The sequence below is a fragment of the Patagioenas fasciata genome (assembly GCF_037038585.1).
Source record: "Patagioenas fasciata isolate bPatFas1 chromosome 6 unlocalized genomic scaffold, bPatFas1.hap1 SUPER_6_unloc_2, whole genome shotgun sequence".
Taxonomy (NCBI): Eukaryota; Metazoa; Chordata; class Aves; order Columbiformes; family Columbidae; genus Patagioenas; species Patagioenas fasciata.
In genome coordinates this window covers 35485-46650 of record NW_027288504.1, presented here as the reverse complement: position 1 = coordinate 46650, position 11166 = coordinate 35485, and positions in this window count along the sequence as shown.

The window sequence follows — 11166 nt, the reverse complement described above, 5'->3', positions numbered from 1 at the left end:
CTTTCATTTATCAGCTATTCCTCATCAGTGAGTCAGTAGCTGATGTCCAGTCACCACAACATTGTCCATGTTGTTCTGCCTTTTCCTGATGACTCCTCAACCTTCAGCTGACATTTTCTGTCCACAGGCTGAATTTCATGCATTCCTGCTGTTCTCTCACAAGAGGGGAATCTACCCCTGTGAGTCCAGATCTCTGACAGTATGAGTAATAGACCCCCAAGATCCCACGGTTTCTCCAGGAGATGGTATTTGTAGTGTCCTGTAACTCCTTATCCTGTTATTTTGGGAGAGAAACCCTTATCAGGATAAACCATCTGCATGAAAACATTAACAGCTGAGCAAATGGAGCTTCAGTCCAGGGAGAGTCCAGACCTTGTGAATATCTGGTGTTTGACCAGCAGAAAGCTCTGAAGCTGTAGAAAGAGAAGTGACCAGTGCTGTATCAGGGTGGGACAATAACCCCATCCATGAGGACAGAGCAGGACCTGACACGCTGAGCAGTGACCCTGAGGAGAAGGGCCTGGGCACTCCAAGGTCCCCACACCAGCCCGTGGTGCACGCTCACCATGAACAAGGCAGCTGCACACGGGGCTGCATGAGGAGGAGCGTGGGGACCCAGACACCTGGAGTTCTCATCCCATTTGGTTCAGCACTGGTGTGACCCCCCACACACGGGGGTGTGCCAGTGTGCGGCTTCCCAGTTTGGAGAAGCAGGGAGGAGCTGCAGAGTGCAGGGCTCTGCCAAGGCAGGTTCAGCACCTTGTGCACATGGTGTGGGATGCTGAGGGACCTGGGCTGCTTTGGCCCAGCAGCGCTGGGGAGGCTGCAGCAGTGCAGGAGTAGCCTGAGAGTGCTTGAAGGGTGGTTTCAGAGGTGGTGGAGGTTTCTTCATAGTGGGAAAGAGCTTGAGAAAGAAATAATGGCCCAAAGTGCAGCTGGGGAGGTCCAGGCTGGACATGAGCAGCAAGGAATGTGACTGGAAGGGCAGTGCTGTGGGGAAGCAGGTCAGCAGAGGGAGTCTGCATCAGCCCAAGGCTTTGTGCTCCAAGGAACAGCTGGGGAGGATGCAGAGATCTCAGCAAAGGAAGATGCTCAGACAAGAGCAAGGTGGGGCAGCAGGGGGGATGTCTGCAGCCTGCAGGGAAAGAGGTGCAGGGGATGCCACAGCACAGGACAGGCTGTGGTGGAGATGATCAAGGGATGTAGAGAGGCTGAAAGCCCCACCAGACATGAGCTCCTTCTCCCCTTGGCTATGTCTGTTGTCTGCACCTCTGATGCCTGTGAGGAGACACCTTGTCCTTCCAGCACAGGGGCCTCATGGCCTCCTTGTCCCCAGCCAGGAACCTGGGAGGTGTGGGACCATAGTCCTGCCCTTGGCCTTGCACAGCCCCACATCACACTGTCCCAGGAAGGGCCCTCGAAAACACGTGAGGAACAGGATCTGCCTTCCCAGGGCTGGAGGTCAGGGCTTGGCCCTTTGGTTAATGAAACACATCCAGCTTTATTCAGCATCAGAGAGACCTTTACTTTGCTTTTCCTGATCTGTCATCATTGCCTCCAGTTTTCTGCTCTAATCAGACCCTAGGACAGTTTGTCAGTTGTGTCCCTCAGTGGGACTCTTTAACATTACAAGAAACTTTGCAGTTTTATTCTGATTTTGACTTCTTGTAGAAGTTTCCTTCAGTTTCCCCTCATGGTCTGAAGGTCCATGGACTCAGCACCAAAGCCACCAGAGGGGTCATTAAAGCGCCTTGGGCTGCTCCTGTGCTGCTGAGCTGGGCTGGGCTCCTGGGACAGAGGGAGCTCCTGGCAAGCGGCAGCGCTGCAGAGAGACAGCTCTGCCCAGGAGCAGCTCCTCTGCACACGCAGCAGGGCTGAGGGCTCTGCCTGGAGATGCTGATGGGAGAGCAGCCAGGCAGAGGGAGATTAAAGGCAATGTTGGGTGGTAGGTTGCTGAGGATTCAATGAGACAAATCACAGTGCTAACACGGTAAGTCTCTGGCTGTAGGACAATGCAGCTGCATTTCCTGGAGGGAGCCCCTTATCTGGTACATGCCACAATTTACAGGATCTGTCAGGTGTCTCTCACAGTATCTCTGTTGAGGAGAAGAACACACTCCAGAGCAGGGCTCCCCTGCTCCACTGTCAGAGGGACCGTGAATGACGACAACCTCTGCTGAGAGTGAGTGCAGGGGGAGCACCCAGGGTGCCCAGGGCTGTCCTGCAGAGCAGGGTCCCTGCAGCCCAGGGTTGTGCTGGGGCAGGGACTCTGCCGCCTGCCAGGGTCAGCGCTCTGCCTGCCCACGGAGATCCCCATGGTGCTGTGGGGAGAAGTGTGGGTGAAAGAGTGATCCCCACAATGACAGGGTCCTTGTGTTGTGGAGAGGCTGCTGTGCAGGTCAGGGCTGCTCACGGCTCCTGATGACCACCAGAATAGTTACAAGAGCTTTCAAGGAGAAAATCGAGACAAGGTGTCTTATAAAGTCAAGGACCTTCCCTGAGTCTTTGTTTTCAGTCTCCTACTCTTGGGGAACGGGTGGGGATAAAAGCAAAAGGAGATCCTAACGTAAAAGAGAAGTTTGAGAACTGCAACTGTGTGATCAGTAGGTCTTCCAGAGAATCATCTCATGCCTTCAGCCACTCCTCTGCCTATGCAGCAACAGCATCACCTTTGCTGGACACCTTAACCTTAATCTGACCTGTCCAGTTTTCCAACCTGCAAACAGGAAGATGCCCCCAGGCAGTGCCCTGTGAACAGGCAGGATCTGTAGGGCCAGGGGGAGGGCACAGAGGGTGGGATGGGGTCTGTGAGCACTGACAGGGAAGAGACATGGACAGGGAAACACCTCCCAGGGGGAGAATCTCCCAGCAGGAAGGATATGGTCTGCAAAGGAGCAGAATATGAAAACAGAAATGTTGTAAAGGGAGAATGCAGGAAACTCCCTATGATTCTCTGCAGTGCAGATCCCTCCTGTGAGCAGCCCCCTGGCCTCCTGTCCCACCCAGCAAAGCCTCTGCCCTCAGGGTCGGGGGCTCCAAGGCACGAAGCAGCTCCTGTGCAGCCAGAGCTCCAGTTCCTCTGCAGAGCACAGGGGCTGAGAGCAGCTGCCCGGCAATGTTGGTGTCTGGGAGGTGGCTGCACAGCTGGGGAAGGGTGACGCTGTCTGAGTGCCCGACTGCCTCTGCCCTGGCCTCTCTCACACCCACCCTCACCGCATTGTCCTTCTTGCTCCCCTGCTCTGGGTCACTGCTGTTGGGATCTTGTTCTTGCTGTCAGGCTCTCTGGGGATGGCAGTTTCAGCTGCAGAGTCACAGCCTGATCTTGTGGGTCCTTTCCTGCAGGTGTGTCCATGGGAACACGTGTCCCAGCTTTGCTCTGACCTGTGGGGTATGGGCAATGCAGTCTGTGGACGTGGGGAATGAGCTGAGTCTCCCTTAATCAAATGTCATCATTAGGACACCTGGATATATTCTTCAGGTGTCTTTCCAATCTGTGAACTTCCCTCCAGGATGCACACCTGTCCTACAAAATCTTTGTCATTTCTAAAAGCCTCACAGAGAAGCGCAGAAATGCTGCAACAGAGAAAATTCTTTTGGGTTGGTGAAATGAGTAGTGTGTGTCCTGGACTAAATGTGGGGTGCTGAGACTTTAGGAAAGGGTGAGACATGTCATGGTGCCATCTGACAAAGCTGAACCCCAGGACTGGCCCCTGTCCCCCGTTCCCATGCCCCCTGGTGCAGAGCAGGGCTGACTCCTCGGCAGCCAGTGGGCACAGGCCCTGCTCCTCGCGGCACCTCCAGCCAGCGCCACCCAGGGCTCAGCCATAGAATTGGAGGAAGATCTGGAAAAGGACATGGGGGTTTGGATCAGGGGGAGGGTGTATGAGAAATAGCTTTGATTTTGCTCAGAGAAGTCTCCCCTAACTTGTCACTTTCTTTTGCTCCTGTGGCAGTGTCACATGCTCATCAGCAGCAAATGTCCAACAGCAGCTCCGTCACCCAGTTCCTCCTTCTGCCATTCGCAGACACACGGGAGCTGCAGCTCTTGCACTTCTGGCTCTTCCTGGGCATCTACCTGACTGCCCTCCTGGGCAACGGTCTCATCATCACCACCATAGCCTGGCACCAGCACCTCCACAACCCCATGTACTTCTTCTTGCTCAACCTCGCCCTCCTCGACCTGGGCTGCATCTCTACCATCATCCCCAAGTCCATGGCCAATTCCCTCTGGGACACCAGGGCCATTTCCTATGCAGGATGTGTTATCCAGGTCTTTCTCTTTATCTTTGCAATGTCAACAGAGTATTGTCTTCTCACCATCATGTCCTACGACCGCTGCACACGGCAAGGCAGCTGCACAGGGGGCTGCATGAGGAGGAGCGTGGGGACCCAGACACCTGGAGTTCTCATCCCATTTGGTTCAGCACTGGTGTGACCCCCCACACACGGGGGTGTGCCAGTGTGCGGCTTCCCAGTTTGGAGAAGCAGGGAGGAGCTGCAGAGTGCAGGGCTCTGCCAAGGCAGGTTCAGCACCTTGTGCACATGGTGTGGGATGCTGAGGGACCTGGGCTGCTTTGGTCCAGCAGCGCTGGGGAGGCTGCAGCAGTGCAGGAGTAGCCTGAGAGTGCTTGAAGGGTGGTTTCAGAGGTGGTGGAGGTTTCTTCATAGTGGGAAAGAGCTTGAGAAAGAAATAATGGCCCAAAGTGCAGCTGGGGAGGTCCAGGCTGGACATGAGCAGCAAGGAATGTGACTGGAAGGGCAGTGCTGTGGTGGAGCAGGTCAGCAGAGGGAGTCTGCATCAGCCCAAGGCTTTGTGCTTCAAGGAACAGCTGGGGAGGATGGAGAGAGCTCAGCAAAGGAAGGAAGATGCTCAGACAAGAGCAAGGTGGGGCAGCAGGGGGGATGTCTGCAGCCTGCAGCGAAAGAGGTGCAGGGGATGCCACAGCACAGGACAGGCTGTCGTGGAGATGATCAAGGGATGTAAAGAGGCTGAAAGCCCCACCAGACATGAGCTCCTTCTCCCCTTGGCTATGGCTGTTGTCTGCACCTCTGATGCCTGTGAGGAGACACCTTGTCCTTCCAGCACAGGGGCCTCATGGCCTCCTTGTCCCCAGCCAGGAGCCTGGCAGGTGTGGGACCATAGTCCTGCCCTTGGCCTTGCACAGCCCCACATCACACTGTCCAGGAAGGGTCCTGAGCAACGTGGGAGGAACAGGATCTGTCTTCCCAGGGCTGGGGCTCAGGGCTTGGCCCTTTGGTTAATGAAACACATTCAGGTTTATTCAGCATCAGAACCACCTTTCACTTGCTTACCCTTTGTTCTGCTTCAAGTTTTCTGTCCCAGCTGCCCTGGGGATGGTTTCTCAGCTGTGTCCCTCAGTGGGATTCATTAACGTTACAAGAAACTTTGAAGTTTAAATCTGAGTTTGACTTCTTCAATTTGCCCTCAGGATCTGAGGTTCATGGACTCAGCACCAAAGCCATCATTAAAGTGCCTTGGGCTGCTCCTGTGCTGCTGAGCTGGGCTGGGCTCCTGGGACAGAGGGAGCTCCTGGCAAGCGGCAGCGCTGCAGAGAGACAGCTCTGCCCAGGAGCAGCTCCTCTGCACACGCAGCAGGGCTGAGGGCTCTGCCTGCAACGGGAGACGAGCAAGGCAGAGAGGGGAAATGCAGTGTGGGGTGGGAGGTTTGCTGTGAGTTCACAAGGAGAAAAATCTTCACACAGAGCAGGTCTGTGGCTGCACATCATTGCATCTGCAAATCATGGTGGGATTTCCTGACGCTGGTACAACAGACGAGACAGGTAAGTAAAACTATCAGAAACTTCCTTGTACAGCTAAGGAGGACATGCAGCAGACCAGGGAATTCCTTCATGAACCATCAGCGGCAGCTGCCTCCTGCTGAAGATGAGTCCAGATGTGTGAAGCTGTTTCTGCACCCAGGCGTGCCCAGGGCTGTCCTGCAGAGCAGGGTCCCTGCCAAGGAGATCCCCACAGGGCTGTGGGTGGAAGGAGTGACCCCTATCAGGGCAGGAAAGGTGCTTCTGCTGTGGAGAGGGTGCTGTGTGGGTCAGCACTGCTCACAGCTCCAGATCGCCCCCAGCATTTTTCCAAGGGGATGCCTCAAGAAGATCAATGCAAGGATTACGAGACAGAAAAGGAGCTTTCCTGAGCCTGTCTTTTCAATTTCCTATCCCAATGGGTGGGGGGTGCAGGAAAGGATAAAATGAAAATGAGCTCTCATGCTTAAACAAGTCAATGAGACTCTTGAACTGCAACTCTGAGCGATCAGCACATCTGCCAGAAGGCTCATAACATCCCTTCACCACCCCTCTGCCTGTGCACAGCACCTGCATCACCTTTGCTGGACCCCTCAGCCTCAGTCTGACCTGTCCTGTTTTCCAACCTGCAAACAGGAAGATGCCCCCAGGCAGTGCCCTGTGAACAGGCAGGATCTGTAGGGCCAGGGGGAGGGCACAGAGGGTGGGATGGGGTCTGTGAGCACTGACAGGGAAGAGACATGGACAGGGAAACACCTCCCAGGGGGAGAATCTCCAGGCAGCAGGGAAATGATCAGAAATGAGAGGAAACTAAACCTGGAAACGTTATGGGAGGGAAAACAGAGAAAAGTCCCTGTGATCCCCTGCAGTGCAGATCCCTCCTGTGAGCAGCCCCCTGGCCTCCTGTCCCACCCAGCAAAGCCTCTGCCCTCAGGGCCGGGGGCTCCAAGGCACGAAGCAGCTCCTGTGCAGCCAGAGCTCCAGTTCCTCTGCAGAGCACAGGGGCTGAGAGCAGCTGCCCGGCAATGTTGGTGTCTGGGAGGTGGCTGCACAGCTGGGGAAGGGTGACGCTGTCTGAGTGCCCGGCTGCCTCTGCCCTGGCCTCTCTCACACCCACCCTCACCGCATTGTCCTTCTTGCTCCCCTGCTCTGGGTCACTGCTGTTGGGATCTTGTTCTTGCTGTCAGGCTCTCTGGGGATGGCAGTTTCAGCTGCAGAGTCACAGCCTGATCTTGTGGGTCCTTTCCTGCAGGTGTGTCCATGGGAACACGTGTCCCCGCTTTGCTCTGACCTGTGGGGTGTGGGCAATGCAGTCTGTGGGGCTGGGGAGTGAGCTGAGTGTCCCCCAGTCAAATGCCATCATTAGAACTCTTGTCTGTCTCGTTGAGGTTTTCTTCCAAGCTGCGAGCTTCCCTCCAGGATGGAAACCTGTCCTATAGCCTCTGTGTGTTATCTGAAAGCCCCTCGGAGAAGTGCAGAGGTGCTGCAACTGAGAAAATGCTTTTTAGGAAAGTATGAGACTTGTTTTGGTTCCATCCAACAAAGCTGAACCCCAGGACTGTCCCCTGTCCCCCGCTCCCATGCCCCCTGGTGCAGAGCAGGGCTGACTCCTCGGCAGCCAGCGGGCACAGGCCCTGCTCCTCACGGCACCTCCAGCCAGCACCACCCAGGGCTCAGACACGGAGCTGGAGGAAGGTCTGGAAAAGAAGAAGGGGTGTGGAACAGGGGAGGGTGTGTGAGAAATGGCTTTGACTTTGCTCAGAGAAATCTCCCCTAACTTGTCACTGCCTTTTCTTCTTTGGTCAGTGTCTTACGTCCAGAGGCTGCAGATGTCCAACAGAAGCTCCATCACCCAGTTCCCCCTCCTGCCGTTCGCAGACACACGGGAGCTGCAGCTCTTGCACTTCTGGCTCTTACTGGGCATCTACCTGGCTGCCCTCCTGGGCAACGGCCTCATCATCACCACCATAGCCTGGGACCAGCACCTCCACACCCCCATGTACTTCTTCCTGCTCAACCTCGCCCTCCTTGACCTGGGCTTCATCTCCACCATTGGCCCCAAGTCCATGGCCAACTCTCTGTGGGACACCAGGACCATCTCATACACAGGATGTGGTGCCCAGCTCTTTTTTTTCATGTTCTGTGCTACAGGAGAATGTTCTCTTCTCACCATCATGTCCTACGACCGCTACATTGCCATCTGCAAACCCCTGCACTACGGGACCCTCCTGGGCAGCAGAGCTTGTGTCCACATGGCAGCAGCTGCTTGGGCCACTGGGTTTCTCAATGCTCTGCTGCACACGGCCAATACATTTTCACTGCCCCTGTGCAAGGGCAATGCCCTGGGCCAGTTCTTCTGTGAAATCCCACAGATGCTCAAGCTCTCCTGCTCAGACACCTACCTCAGGGAACTTGGGCTTATTGTGGTCAGTTGCTGTTTAGCTTTCATGTGTTTCATTTTCATTGTGATGTCCTATGTGCAGATCTTCAGGGCCGTGCTGAGGATCCCCTCTGAGCAGGGACGGCACAAAGCCTTTTCCACCTGCCTCCCTCACCTGGCCGTGGTCTCCTTGTTTGTCAGCACTGGCATATTTGCTCACCTGAAGCCCCCCTCTGTCTCCTCCTCATCCCTGGATCTGGTGGTGTCTGTTCTGTACTCAGTGTTACCTCCAGCAGTGAACCCGCTCAACTACAGCATGAGGAACCAGGAGCTCAAGGATGCCCTGTGCAAACTCGTATATAAGTGTTTTCTGGAGCAATAAACTGCCTCTCTGCTTCTGCATAGGAGTTTTAAAGTGACTTATTACAGGCTCAGCCTGTCATCTGGATTTTCTGTTTTGGTGTGTTGGTTTTTTGTTGTTATGATGTTTTCAGCCCCTTTCCATTTCTCTGTCTGCTTTTCTTTTATAACCACTGGCTGTATAAATGAGGAGCTGTGCTCTCCTTTTGTTTAAACAAAATAAAGGTTCGTATAGTGACTTGTTTTTCACTGTGTCCCTCCTGCAGGGCTATTTTGGAGCTGCAGGGACAGTTCCTGTGTGCATGGGTAGAAGGGAAAAGAGTCCAGCATGGGAGCACTGCCAGGGAGCACCAGCGCTTGTTCTTCCAGAGCTGTTCTGGTCCACTCCCACACTCTCCTTCTCATCCCTTGTGTTGGTGCAAGGCCTGAGTGCTCTGGCAGCTTGGTCCCCGTCCTGCTGTGTGTCAGTGCTGTGAGCGCAGGCAGGGACAGGCAATGGGCACTGCTGTGACAGAGCTGGGCTCACAACAGCCTTTCCAGATAGAAAGGTGATCTCCTATGGGCAGGGCCTGTAGGTTTAGGTCTTGTTATAAACCTTCTCTCAAGAACATGCCCACAAATGTGGCCACAGATGCAAACCCCATTGTACAGCTGAACAGTGTGTGTGTGCAGGCTGGCACACAGCAGCGTCCTCTCACAGCCAGGCCTCCTGCCAGAGACCTGCAGGACCAGCAGAGCAGGGGCTGGGCTGTGCCCCTGTGCACTGGACTCCCAGGGCAATCGTCATGGGCTGGACCCTCACAACCACCATTTCCAGCACTGGCCTCTCACCCCAGCTCAGAGCTCTTTGTCCCTCCATGGAATTACGCTGAATGAATAGGTCAGAGGTCCATGTTTGCATTGTTCAGATGAGATGTGAGCATGCACATCATGTACGTGAGGCAATATGAACCCAAGTCAGTACAAACACCATCAGCTATTCCTTGGGGTTCCATGAAGGCCTGTGAGACAGATTTTATTGAGGTCACATCACTTGGGACTAATATGTCATAGGAAACCACCAGAATGCAGCACTTGGATGTGCTTCCTTGAGCCAATGTCCATTCCTGATGATGAGGGACATCAAAGATAAATGTAGAACATGGGGACACACCGTAGAGCTGAGGTTCCTCCCATCCTTTGGGAACAGGAACAGGAGCGCAGAGAGACACTGTCACTCCTGCCTCTGTGTGTAAAAGGGAAAGTGTCTGTTCCTGAATATCTCAATGTGTTTTAAGAATCCATGAGGCCAGCTCAGATGTGGACACCTGACAGAACCCTGATATTTCTGTGTGTGACTCCAGGGACAAACTCCAGTGGCACAGTGAGATTCATCTCAACTGCCTTGGACAGGCTCATTGCAAGTGTCCCTGTTTGCTGTATCACCTTTGCCATCTTCATCCCATGTTGTTCTACACAGTCCTACACCTGCCCCTCTTTCTCTGTGGGAAATTCTGGATTGTGTTCTCAAAATACAAAAATAATCAGAGAGGATCAGAGGTCCCTCAGAAAGGCAGATGTCAAACCCATCTTCAAGAATGGCAGGAAGGAGAACTGGGAGAATGACAGGCTGGTCAGCCTACGGCTGTCCCTGGGAGGGTGACGAGTCACATTCTCCTGCAGCCATCTCCAGGCAGTTGTAGGACAAGGAAGGGATTGCTGAACCCAGATGGGCAGGGGAAAGAAAGGCACGTTGTGTACATGGAGTTTTGCAAGGCCCCAGACATGGTCTCCTGTGGTGGCCTTAGAGCAGCTTGGGGAGATCTGGGATAAAGATGCGGATGTTGTGATGGGTGGGAAGTTGGCTGGATGACCAAGCCCAAACATCATCAGTGGTACAAAGTCCTGTGTTTAGTCGGTTTCTAGTGACATCCCTCAGTGATGAGTACTGGGGCCAACACTGTTGAATGTCTTTATTCTGCCCCTTCGTCGTGTCATGGAGCACATTTTCAGCTCCTTTGTGGATGATGCAAAGCTGGGCAGAGGCCTAGAACAACCTCACCTGGTGGACCCTGCCTTGAGCAGGAGAGTGAGACAAGGTGATGTTCAGGGCTCTCTTCAAACCTGAGTTACTCTAGGATTCAATGAATCTTTACCTTGGAGAGGTGTTTGAAGACAGAAGATGTAGTCCTTACCAGTGAAAAGAATGAATCCTGCCTGCAGTTGCTAACCTAAAATATGTAATACTAAAATACACATCCTCAGGATGGGAGACTGGGGTCAGCCCGGGACCCTTTCTCAACAAGCATGTGTAGTGATAAAATGATTATGTAACACATATGCCAATGTGTAAACTCCTGGCTCTTTAGGGCTGCCGGGAGGGTCTGAATGTAGGGATAAGATTTTGGATATAATAGATGTTCCTTCTCTACCTGTTGTGCTGGTTTTATTCCAGCATCCAGACTTGTACAACTCTGGAATAAACAATATCTCATCTCCAGGTGTGAGATTGGCTTTTCATTTCAGTTAGTGAACATGCAATTAGCAACGAGGAAGAAGGAAAAAAATAAAAAAATAAATGAGGCAGGAGAGGATGTAGAAAAGATGTCAACATTTCACATTCCCTTACAGAACGCTTCTCCACTCAGGTTTTTAGTAGGAAATAAATT